This window comes from Rhinopithecus bieti, unplaced genomic scaffold (genome assembly GCF_001698545.2).
Source record: "Rhinopithecus bieti isolate Rb0 unplaced genomic scaffold, ASM169854v2 scaffold_55, whole genome shotgun sequence".
NCBI lineage: Eukaryota > Metazoa > Chordata > Mammalia > Primates > Cercopithecidae > Rhinopithecus > Rhinopithecus bieti.
In genome coordinates this window covers 435,854-448,384 of record NW_016803114.1, presented here as the reverse complement: position 1 = coordinate 448,384, position 12,531 = coordinate 435,854, and the positions used below count along the sequence as shown (strand labels likewise).

The 12,531-nt window shown below is 40.5% G+C and overlaps 1 protein-coding gene and 1 long non-coding RNA gene across 2 annotated transcripts in view; one reads left to right on the top strand and one right to left on the bottom strand.

Moving 5' to 3' along the window:
• B3GALNT1 (beta-1,3-N-acetylgalactosaminyltransferase 1 (Globoside blood group)) overlaps window positions 1-83 on the bottom strand; it is a 29,538-nt gene extending 29,455 nt beyond the window's left edge. Inside the window, exon 1 of the mRNA XM_017849524.1 lies at window positions 67-83. The gene's annotated coding sequence lies outside the window, so the exon portion shown is untranslated. The remainder of the gene's footprint in view (window positions 1-66) is intronic.
• The window catches only part of LOC108513966 (uncharacterized), a 62,036-nt gene that overhangs the window by 689 nt on the left and 48,816 nt on the right, over window positions 1-12,531 (top strand). The gene's annotated exons all lie outside the window — the stretch shown is intronic.

The window sequence follows — 12,531 nt, the reverse complement described above, 5'->3', positions numbered from 1 at the left end:
CGCCCGCCACCCAGCCGCAGGTCTCAACCGCCTCGGAGACCCTGCAGGGCCGCCCTTCTCACTCACCTCCTGTGCTCGGCGCGCACCCAGCTCGGAAGCGGGAAGGTGGACGGCGCTCCCGCCCTGCGCACACACGCAGCCTCCCCGCAGCCGCACGCACGGCCGGGCGCGCGCAGACCACGCGCCGGGGCCGCGGCCGGAAGCCCCTGGCTGCACGCGCGGGCCCAGGTGGCCCCCCGCCCTGTGAGCTCGCATGGCGCGCCCTCTGGATCCTCGCGGTCATCTTGCATTCCGAGCACGACCGTGTTACGTATGCCTTTAGTTGATGCTGGCCAAGATTAGACAACTTAGTGGCAGACGTCGAGCTAGGATATCTGTTTAAGATCCTTGGCCTGGAGGCGGCCCTGGAGGGATTTTCTTGTTAAACTTCATACAGAACTAATTAGGAAAGCAGAAACCTTAGGAGGAGTTCTTTGCTGTCTCAGAAGAAATGCCCGTTCTTCTTCCCGAATCGATGGGGAATGGAGTTGGGGGTAAGAGACACGTCAGGTTTCAATGGCCTGTGTATGGATGGGAGTCCCAGGGAGTTGCTTTTGTACATCTGAGCATAGCTGACCTAAATTCTCAGATCCATCTTCTCAAACTCCTTTTACCAAGATGTGCAGTATTGATTGTACTGGTCCTTTCCTCAAAATCAAGTGGGTCTGAATCATGTATTTGACCACTACCACGCCCAGCCATGAGCACCATCCCTGATTGTAACCCACACATTTGCATCAAGACTGTAAACGTGGCCCACCATTTCTTTTTGTTTATTCTTTGGCCTGACTGCTTCTTCCTTATAGCCTTTTTCTGCAGAATTACTTATGATAGTTTGAAGGTTCTCTGAAAATAATAGGGGTGAATATAGAGATCAAAATGGGTGTGCAACAAAAGTAAGTATAGATAGTAGCAGTGTAAGTCAAGGACTTAGTTGGCACTGCATAAATAATCAGATCTAAATTACAATAATCAGATCTAAATTATGGTTGAGATTGTTTTCCTGGTTCCAGCCTTGGCGGGTAGCTGTGTCCTTTGCAGAGGATAAAGTGGTTGCTGCCCTGCTGCACGCCTTTATTACAACCATTCTTCACCCCACCTGGGCTGACAGTTCACCTCACTAAGTCAAGGAGGTCCATTAATAACAAAACCAGACAGGTTTCACTGCAGATAGATTAATATACTGAAAAAATAGACCTCTTATTTGGAAGAATGCTTTAGGGCATTAGTATTATATTTTACAAATTCTGTTTCTTAAAATTTTAGAAAAGTTCTATTTCAATACTGATTTTAAAAATGTTTTGAATGTCCTTTGAGTAACCAGCAGGTATATGTGCTCATAGCTGCCAAAACCTCCCTGGAATGCAAAGCAGAGCCATGGACAACAGATTGGAGTAAGAAATTCTCCTAAATGAAGTGAGACAAAAAGGTCCAAAACCTTTACGAGATTATTTCCTTTGAAGCAGTCTCCTTTTTCTTTGTGTAGCATTTATCAGCTTGTGATTGAGTCATCTATTGCTGCAGAGCAAACTCTCCCAAAATATAGTTGCTTGCAAAAATATCAATTTAGTATTTCTCATAATTCTGAAGGTCGGTTATGTGGTTCCTCTCTGGTTTTGATTGGACTCATTCATATAGATACATTCAGCTGTAGCAGGGGTTGGCCAAATTTTCTGTAAAACAGGATCAGATAGTAAATATTTTAGAGTTTGTGTCTGTCACTATTCTTCTTTTTTATTTATTTTTTATAAGCTATTAAAAACCCAAAGCTCAAGGCCATACAAAAGCAGGCTATGGCCTACAGGCTGTAGTTTGCTGCTCCCTGAACTAGAGAATCAGCTGAGCTGAAAGTCCAAGGTGGCCTCACTCATGCCTCTGCTGTCAGCTCCGTGTGGCCTCTCATCCTGCAGTAGGCTGTTTTTGGTCTGTGGGCAACATCCAGAAAACAGCAGGCAGAAGCTGTAAAATTTCTTAAGGCCTAGGCTTGGGAGTCACACAAGGTCATATACACCAAATTCTGCAGATCAAAGCAAATTGCGAGGGCCTCTCCAAATCCAAGGGACAGGCAAATAGACTCTACCTCTTGATGGAAGGAGCTGCAGATAACGTGGCCAGAACTAGCTAAACTAAGTGGCAGGAACTTTATTCTTGAAAGTCAGTCATCAAACTTCAAATATATGATATCTGATGGCAGCTATTGTTCTTCCTCACTTCTCTCCCCAAACTACCCAAACCTGTTTATAATTCTATGCGCACTCACTTGCCTCAGGACTTGTTTACAGGTGTCTCTGCCATGAAATTATCAGCAACCTGAGGGAAGAGACAGGCCCTACCGCACTGCCTTGCTGTAATATATCTTCAATAGATATATATGGAATTTAGTTGAATAGCCTTACTGAGGTTTAAAGTCAGGTTATTTGCTTACTTTACAAAAGCAAAATAAATGTAAGAATCCTGCACTATCTACAAATTCCAGAAGAAAAGCATGCATCAAAGATTTACGTTTCACACTCAGATACTGTCTGATCAATCAGATGGAAAACTTCTCAGCAATTTTCCAAACATATAATCAAGAGTTAGGAAGCCATATGCCTAATGATAAATTTGAACTAGCAATCACCTTTAAGGGTATATTACATTTTAACCTTAAATTTGTCTGCAGATGAAAATCGAAATGTAGCAGTTCTTTCGTAATATGTGCTATATATGTTTCAAGGCAGATGTGATTCTGGACAGGGTTTCTAATATACAGGAAATGGTTCTACTAATTGTTCAATTGAATTTTTCAATATGTGTTTTCTCCAAAGTCTTACTGTGACTGTCTTCTTCCACTTGATGGAAAGCTTTGACAATTTACTATGCTTAGAAGCAGCTGGGGTGTATTTCTAATTGATGATTTTTTATCTTATATTTCTTACTTGACTATCCACATCTTTCATTCTCTTCAGCATTTTCCTTTAGCACTTCCTGTCTTAATGAATTTGATATATGACACTGCCTTTATGCAAATGCAGACAATATCTTCAGCCTTTCTTCTGCTTCCCTCCTTCAGATTACAAATACATGGAAGAGTCATGCTAGTAACACATATGTGACACTTAAACGTTAATACAGTATATTCACATACACTATATCAGTTGATTATTAATATACCAATACCGTGGAGGTAGATACTGTCATTACTGTCATTTGGCAGGTAGGGAAACTGGCGAACAAATGTCTCAGAGATACTTCAAACTTAACATGTCTAGGCCAACCTCAGTACCTTCCCATAAAGTCTGCTTATTCTCCTGGATTCCTGATTTGGATAAAGCTCCATTTATCACTCATCCAAGTTCAGCTCTCACTTCATCCATCTCTCTATTCCACATGTCCAGTCAGTCACCAAGTCCCTGTGGATTCTCTCTCTTTCTCTCTCCCTCTCCTCTCTGAGATGCCTGCAGCCAAGAAAGCCTCATTCTTTATCTAGGTTTGTATCAGAGCTTTCTGTCTGCTCCCCTGACTTCCAAGTTGCCCTTCAGGTCCTTCATATTACCACTAGGCTGTCTTCCTCAAACCCAGATCTTGTCAGGCATTCCTATGTTAAATTGATCAGGGGCTTCCCACAGGGCACAATCCAAAGGGCTACAGAACCTTTTGTAATCTGCCTCAGCCTACCAGCTCCGGCCATGCATGCATTTTCATGCGCTGTCATTGTACCCACTGTTACCTCAGAGTACAGTTTTATTCTCTGAGTCCCTCCATCCAAGAACCACACCCATCTGACTCATCCAAGTCCCACAACCACTACAACAATGCTTCTCAAACCTAAATGTGCATAGGAATCACTGGAGAATCTTATTAAAAGCAGATTCTGATTCATCAGGTCCTGGATAGGGCTGGAGACTCTGCCAATTTATTTATTTTTTATTTATTTATTTATTTATTTATTTTTTTTGTGAGACAGTGTCTCGCTCTATCGCACAGGCTGGAGTGCAGTGGTGCGATCACAGCTCACTGCAAACTCTGCCTCCCGGGTTTATGCCATTCTCCTGCCTCAGCCTCCCGAGTAGCTGGGACTACAGGTGCCCGCCACAACGCCCGGCTAATTTTTTTGTATTTTTAGTAGAGACAGGGTTTCACCGTGTTAGCCAGGATGGTCTCGATCTCCTGACCTCATGATCTGCCCACTTCGGCCTCCCAAAGTGCTGGGATTACAGGCGTGAGCCACTATGCCTGGCCTGACTCTGCCTATTAACAAACCAACTGTGCAGGGCACGGTGACTCATGCCTGTAATCTCAGCACTTTGGGAGGCTGAGGTGGGCAGATAGCTTGAGATTCTGAGTTCAAGACCAGCCTGGGCAACATAGCGAAACCCCACCTCTACTAAAAATACAAAATTAGCCTGGCATGGTGGCATGCACCTGTAGTCCCAGCTACTCAGGAGGCTGAGCTGGAAGGATTGCTTGAGCTTGGGAGGTTGAGGCTGCAGTGAGCTGTGATTGGACCACTGCACTCCAGCCTGGGTGACAGAGCACCACCTTGTCTCAAGACAAAAAGAAAAAGAGACAACCCACCAATTGGTGATAGGATATTGCTGGTTATTAGACTGCAATTTGAGTAGCAAGAGTATAGAGCTGCACTGTTCAATAGAACTTTCTCCAATGATAAAAATGCTCTTAGATGTTTTCTGATATTGTAGACACTAATGACATGTACCTATTGAATACTCGAAATGTAGCTAATGAGACTGAAGAACTGAATTTTAAATTTTACTTAGTTTAAATTTCAGTAGGTACATGTGACTAAGTGGCCACCATGTTGAACAGTGCAAATGTATTGGAATCCCTTTTCAACCTCCAAAACTCATTCAGAATTCTGGTTTTCAATCCAGCATGTAAGACTTAAAATTCACCATTCCATCCTAATAACAAGTAAAAAGCTAAACAAACTTGAAAATACTTAACCCTTCATATATTTTTTGGAAAAGTGAGGTTATGGGGCAAACCGCATCTCCCAAACTGGAGAGACAGACAGGTGGATACAAAGAATTACAGAATTAAAAGAAAAGAAAAAAAATGACATTTTGAGCTGGACAAATAAAACCAAACAACAAAACAAACAGAAAACACAGAGAATTATAATTTACCAGAGCAGAAAACCATGAGCTGAGACCTCTATAGGAACCAGTGCTGGGGTAGGAAAACCTAAACTGTTAAATGATGAATTGCTAAAAGTTCTGTGTGGGCAAGTCTGAGAGTTAAAACTTCAGGGGACCTAGTCATGGTGGGTGGAACCCATACTTTTGTGTGTTTTAACTCCTGGAGTTCTATCAGGTTCACACGGTGAATATCAGAGAAAAATCCCCCAGTGCTTCCAGCATGGGGAGGGGAAAAGAAACCATTTTTAAATGTGCCAGAACATTCTGTTCTTCTTAACAATAGCTATCCTCAGAAGAAAGTAGCTGAGAGTAACCTAGCCTGCTGGGGTTTTATCAGAGCATAACTGACCTGGGGGAAGGGAAATACCCAACTCCATACCCTCTAGACTTCCACATACGAGAAGGGAAATACCCAAATCCAGCCCACTCTAGCTATCCTATCCTACGTAACATCTTGGGGGTGAGTATAGGGGTAAAGAACTGAGAGGCACTTGTGAAGTTCATGATCCAGAGGCACAGACTCACTAAAAGACTGAGACCTAATCATAGGACTGCAGAAAGCTCCCCCACCTATACATACACCTTAACATCACATTACTAAAGGAACATCATGACAGTTTCTTTAACCAAGTACATTATGTCCAGTTATCAAAAAAAAAAAAAAAAAAAAAAAAAAAACAGGGTATACTAAAAGGAAAAACACAGTTTGAAGAGATAGTACAAGCATCAGAACCAAATTCAAGATATGGTAGAGCTGTTGGTGTTAGACCATGAATTTAAAATAACTATGATTAATTTGCTAAGAGCTTTAACACATAAAGTAGATAGCATGAAAAGACTGATAGGTAACGTTAGCAGAGAAATAGATAATTTAATAAGGAACCAAAAAAGATGGTAGAGATCAAAAGCACTGTAGCAGAAATGAAGAATGCCTGTGATGGTCTTATTAGTAGACGGGACACAACTGAAGAAAAAAGTCTCTGAACATGAAGCTATCTCAATAGAAACTATCCAAACTGAAAAACAGAAAAGACTGAAAAAAACCCACCCAGAACAGAATATACAAGAGCTGTGGCTCAACTACAAAAGGTGCAACATGTGTAATGGGAATAACAAAGAGAAGAAAAAGAGAAAGAAACAAAAGAAATATTTGAAACAATAATGACAAAATTTCCCCTAAATTAATGTCAGACAGCAAACCACAAGTCCAGAAAGCTGAGAGAATACCAAGCAGAATAAATGTAAAAAACACCCACACCTAAGCACAATGTATTCAAACTACAAAAAAAATCAAAGATAGAGAAAAAATTCGGAAAGAAGTCAGTGAAATAAAACCCACCTTATCTATAGAGGAGCAAGGATAAGAATTACACCTGGTTTTTCCTCAGAAACCATGCAAGCAAAAAAAGTAGAGTGAAATATTTAAAGTGTTGAGAGAAAAACCAAACAAGCTAGAATTCTGCAACATGTAAAATTACCCTTCAGAAGGAAAAAAAAAATTGAGGGAGTTTGTTTCCAGTAGACTGCTTTGGAAGAAATGTGAAAAAAAAATTCATTTAGAGAGAAGGAAAATAATATCAGTCAGGAATTTGGATCCATGTAAAGAATAGCAATGGAGAAGGAATAAATGAAGAGAAAAATAAAAACATTCTGACATGGTTTGAATTTGTGTTCCCACCAAAATCTCATGTTGAAATGTTATCCCCAATGCTGGAGGTAAGGCCTGGTGGGAGGCAATTGGATCATGAGTGGTTTCTCATAGCTTAACATCATCGCCCCCTTGGTGCTCTCATTGCAATAGTGAGCTCTCATGAAATCTGGTCATTTAATAGTGTGTGACACCTCACTCCCCAATGCTCCCACGCCTACCAACACTTCCTCCTGCTCTGGCCGTGTGAAGAATTGGCTTCCCATTCGCCTTCCACCATGATTGTAAGATTCCTGAGGCCTCCCCAGAAACTGAGCAGATGCTGCCATGCTTCCTGTACAGCCTGTGGAACTGTGAGCCAGTTAAACCTCTTTGCTTTATATATTGCCCAGTTTTAGGTATTTCTTTATGGCGGTGTGATAACCAACTAATATATATTCTTTTTTTAGTTCTCAATGGATCTGACAGATAACAGTTTGTTCAAGCTAGTAATAATATATTTGATTATGTATGTTTGTGTATAGCTGTATATAACTGAAATGAATGAAAGCAATGACACAAGGATAGAATGGAGAAATGAGTATTATTTTGTTATTACAAGGTATTCACACTACCCATGAAGTGGTATAGTGTTATTTGAAAGATAACTTGAATTTGTTTTAAATGTATATTGCAAATTCTAGGACACCCACTAAAACAAGTTTTAAGAAAATATAACTGTTGGGCATGGTGGCTCACACCTATAATCCCAGCACTTTTGGAGGCTGAGGTGGGCGGATCACGACGTCAGGACTTTGAGACCAGCCTGACCAACATGGTGAAACCCTGTCTCTACTAAAAATGTGAAAATTAGCCAGGCATGGTGGCACACACCTGTAATCCCAGCTACTCAGGAGGCTGAGGCAGGAGAAATGCTTGAACCCAGGAGGCGGAGGTTGCAGTGAGCTGAGTTAGTGCCACCACACTCCAGCCTGGGTGACAGAGTGAGACTCCATCTCAAAAATAAATAAATAAAATAAATATAACTGATATGCTAAGAAAGGAAAGAAGATGGAGTCTTTTAAAATGCTCAGTGAAAATCACAAAGGGCAGAAAATGTGGAGGACAAAAAATAGGAACAAAGAACAAGGGTGATGATATAGTTTGGATATTCATTTCCTTCAAATGTCATGTTGAAATTTGATTCCCAATGTTGGAGGTGGGGCCTTGTGGGAGGTATTTGGGTCATGGAGGCAGATCACTCATAAATGGCTTGGTTCCATTCCTATAGTAATAAGTGAATTCTCAGATCTCTAATTCATGTGAGAGCTGGTTTAAGACAATGTGACATCCCTCTCTCACTTGCTCCCTCTCTTGCCATGTGATGCCAGCTCCACTTCCCCTTCCACCATGATTGGAAGTTTCCCGAAGCCCTAGTCAGAAGCAGATGTTGGCACGATGCTTCTTGTACAACCTGCAAACTTGTAAGCCAAATAAACCTCTTTTCTTTATAAATTACCCAGCCTCAGGTATTGTTTTATGGCAATACCCATGGATTAAGAGGGGACAAGGAGAAAACAGTAACAAATATGAACTGGGAGCAGTGGCTTACACCTGTAATCCCAGCACTTTGGAAGCCTGAAGCCGGAGGATCACGTGAGGACAGGAGTTTGAGACCAGCCTGGCCAACATGGTAAAACCCCATCTCCACTAAAAATATAAAAGTTAGGTTTGGTGGTACACTCCTGTAATCCCAGCTACTCGGGTGAGGCAGGAAAATCACTTGAACCTGGAAGGCAAAGGCTACAGTGAGCCGAGACCACACTACTGTGCTCCAGCCTGGATAACAGAGCAAAACTCCATCTCAAAAAAGTGAAAAAGCAGTAACGAATATGGAAGATATTAATCCAACTATATCAGTAATCACTTTGGAAGTCCATGGTCTAAATGCACCAATTAAAAAACAGACATTGTCCAAGTGAATCAAAAGATAAGACCCAATTATTTTTCACCAAAAAAAAATTTTTTTAAAAATATAAATATATAAATTAAAAGTAGATGGATAGGGAAAGATATACTATGGCAACACTAATTTTACAAAAGTAGGATAGCTACAATAATTTCAGACAGAGCAGACTTCAGAGCAAGGAAAGTCACCAAGGATAAACAATGACATTACATAATGATACAGGGATAAATTCTCCAAGACATAATTCCTTTTTTTTTTTTTTTAGAAGGAGTCTCGCACTGTTGCCCAGGCTGGAGTGCAGTGGTGCAATCTCGGCTCACTACAAGCTCCACCTCTGGGGTTTGTGCCATTCTCCTGCCTCAGCCTCCTGAGTAGCTGGGACTACAGGTGCCCATCACCACACTTGCCTAATTTTCATATTTTTAGTAGAGACGGGGTTTCACCATGTTAGCCAGGCTGGTCTCGAACTCCTGACCTCGTGATCCGCCCACCTCAGCCTCCCAAAGTGCGGGATTACAGGCGTGAACCACAGTGTCCGGCCAAGACGTAACAATTCTTGATGTGAATACACTTAAAAACAGAGCATCAAAATACGGGAGACAAAAACTGATAGGATGACAAGAAGAAATAGATGAATCCACCATGATAGTTGGAGACTTCATCATTTCTTTAGCAGATGTGGACACATTCCACAGGCAGAAAATCAGACTATAGTGGAACTCAACAACACCGTCAATCAACTGGATATAGTGGACATCTATAGACTTTCTCATCCAGTAACAGCAGAATACACATTTTTCTTAATCTCACATAGAACATTCTGCAAGATAGGTCACATTCTTGGCCATAAAACACACCATAACACATTTAAAAGAATAAAAAACATACAATGTCTGCCCTCAGACCACAGTGGAATTAAAATAGAAATCAATACCAGAAAGATAGCTGGAGAATCTCCAAATACTTGGAGATTAAACAACATGCTTTGAAATAAAACATGTCAAAAAGTAACTCTCAAGATAAATTTTAAAATATTTTCAGCTAAATATTTCAGAAAACAAAAACACAAATTATCAAACTTAATGGGATGCAACGAAGGTGTTTAAAGGGAAATTTATAGCATTGAATGCATATATTAGTAAAGAAAAAAGATCCAAAAATTAATCATATAAGATTTCATCTTAGGAAACGAGAAAAGACCAAATTAAAATCAGAGAAGATAAAATTATAGCAAAATTAATTAAAATATGAAATCAGTAGAAAAAATCAATGAAGCTAAAAGCTGGTTCTTTGAAAAGATCAATAATATTGGTAATTATCTAGCCATGCTAACTGTATTAGGCCATTCTTGCATTACTACAAATAATTACCTGCAATTAGGTAATTTATAAAGAAAAGAGGTTTAATTGGCTCATGGTTCTGCAGGCTGTACAATAATGTCACTGGCATCTGCTTGGCTTCTGCGGAGGCCTTAGTGAGCTCTTAGTCATGGCAGAAGGGGAAGGGATAGCTGGCACATCACAAGGCAAAAGCAGAAGCAAGAGAGGTGGAGGAGGTGCCACACACTTTTAAATAACCAGATATCATGAGAACTCACTCACTTGTCTTGTGGGCAGCACCAAGCCATGAGGAATCCACCCTCATAACCCACACACTTCCAATCAGGCCCCACCTCCAACACTGGGGATTACATCTCAACATGAAATTTGGATGAGGACAGATATTCAAACTGTATCATGAAGAAAAAAGAGAGAGGAAACAAAATGCTAATATCAAAAATGAAAAAGGGGACACCAGAGAGCCCAGAGACATCGAAAGGGTAATCAAGAAATATTCTGAACAATTCTGGGTCCACAAATTTGATAACCTAGATGAAATGGAAGAACACTTTGAAAGACAATATTTGCCAAAACTCAAACAAGGAGAGATAGACAATCTGAACCAGCCTATATCTATCAAAAACATTGAGTCAATAATTAATGATCTTGCAAAATAGAAAGCAGCAGGCTCGGCCGGGCGCGGTGGCTCAATCCTGTAATCCCAGCACTTTGGGAGGCCGAGACAGGCAGATCACGAGGTCAGGAGATCGAGACCATCCTGGCTAACATGGTGAAACCCCGTCTCTACTAAAAAATTCAAAAAACTAGCCGGGCGAGGTGGCGGGTGCCTGTAGTCCCAGCTACTCGGGAGGCTGAGGCAGGAGAATGGCATAAACCTGGGAGGCGGAGCTTGCAGTGAGCTGAGATCCGGCCACTGCACTCCAGCCTGGGCGACAGAGCGAGACTCCGTCTCAAAAAAAAAAAAAAAAAAAAAAAAAAAAAAAAAAGAAAGAAAGAAAGAAAGCAGCAGGCTCAGATGTGTTCACTGGTGAATTCTACCAAAAATTAAAGGAAACTTCAGAAGATAGAAGCAAGAGCTTCTGGCTAGCTGACCACATGAGGGTTCCTGGAGAGGGGGAGCACCCAGGGAAGACATAGAAATGTCACGCACCCCTTACCCTATGCATCACTTCATCTGTATCCTTTGTAATAAACTTGGAAATTTAAAAAAAAGAAGATAAAAACAGAGTACTTCCTAACTTATTCTATGAGGCCAGCATTACTGTAATGCCAAAACTAGACAAAGGCATTACAGGAAAAGAAACTACAGACAGATATCTTACATAAACATAAATGCAAATATCCTCAACAAAATATTATCAAATCAAATCCAACAATGTTAAAAAGTATTATACACCACAAGTAAGAGAGATTTGTTGTAAGTCTGGTTCAGCATTCAAAAAACGCAGTTGATATAATCTGTCACGTCAAAAGACTAAAGAGGAAAAATCACATGATCACATCAGTAGATGCAGAAAAAGCGTTTGACAAAGTCTAGCATCCATTAACAGATAAAATATCAGTAAAGACTCAGTAAACTGAAACAGTGAAACTTCCTCAACTTGATTTTTAATAACCTATTTATGAAATCCTATGAAAATACCCGTGAAATTCTTCACGGAAATAGCGAAAACAATTCTAAAATGTATGTGAAACATAACCTAGGATAGCCAAAACTATCCTAAGTAAAAAGAACAAAACTGGAGGAATCACATTACCTGATGTCAAATTATGCTACAGTAAAACAGTATGATACTAGCATAAAAACAGACACATAGGCCAGTGGCATAAAACTGAGAACCCAGAAACAAATCCACACACCTACCATGAACTCGTTTTTAACAGTGTTGGCCAAGAACACTTTGGGGAAAAGACAATGTCTTCAATAAATGGTGCTGGGAAAACTGGATATCCATATGCAGAAGAATGAAACTAGACCCCTATCTCTAGCCATATCTTAAAATCAAATAAAAATGGATTAAAAACTTAAATATAAGACCTCAAACTATGAAACTACTACAAGAAAACATTGGGGAAACTCTCCAGGACATTGGTCTGGGCAAAAATTTTTTGAGCAATATTCCACAAGCACAGGCAACCAAAGCAAAAATGGACAAATGGGATCACATCAAGTTAAAAAGCTTCTGCACAGCAAAGGATACAGTCAACAAAGTGAAGACACAGCCCACAGGATGGGAAAAAATATTTGCAAACTACTCATCAGGCAAGGGATTAATAACTGGAATATATAAGGAGCTCACACAACTCTATAGGAAAAGAATCTAATAATCCAGAAAAATATGGGCAGTAGATTTGAATAGACATTTTTCAAAAGAAGGCATACAAATGGAAAACAGGCATATGAAAAGGTGCTCA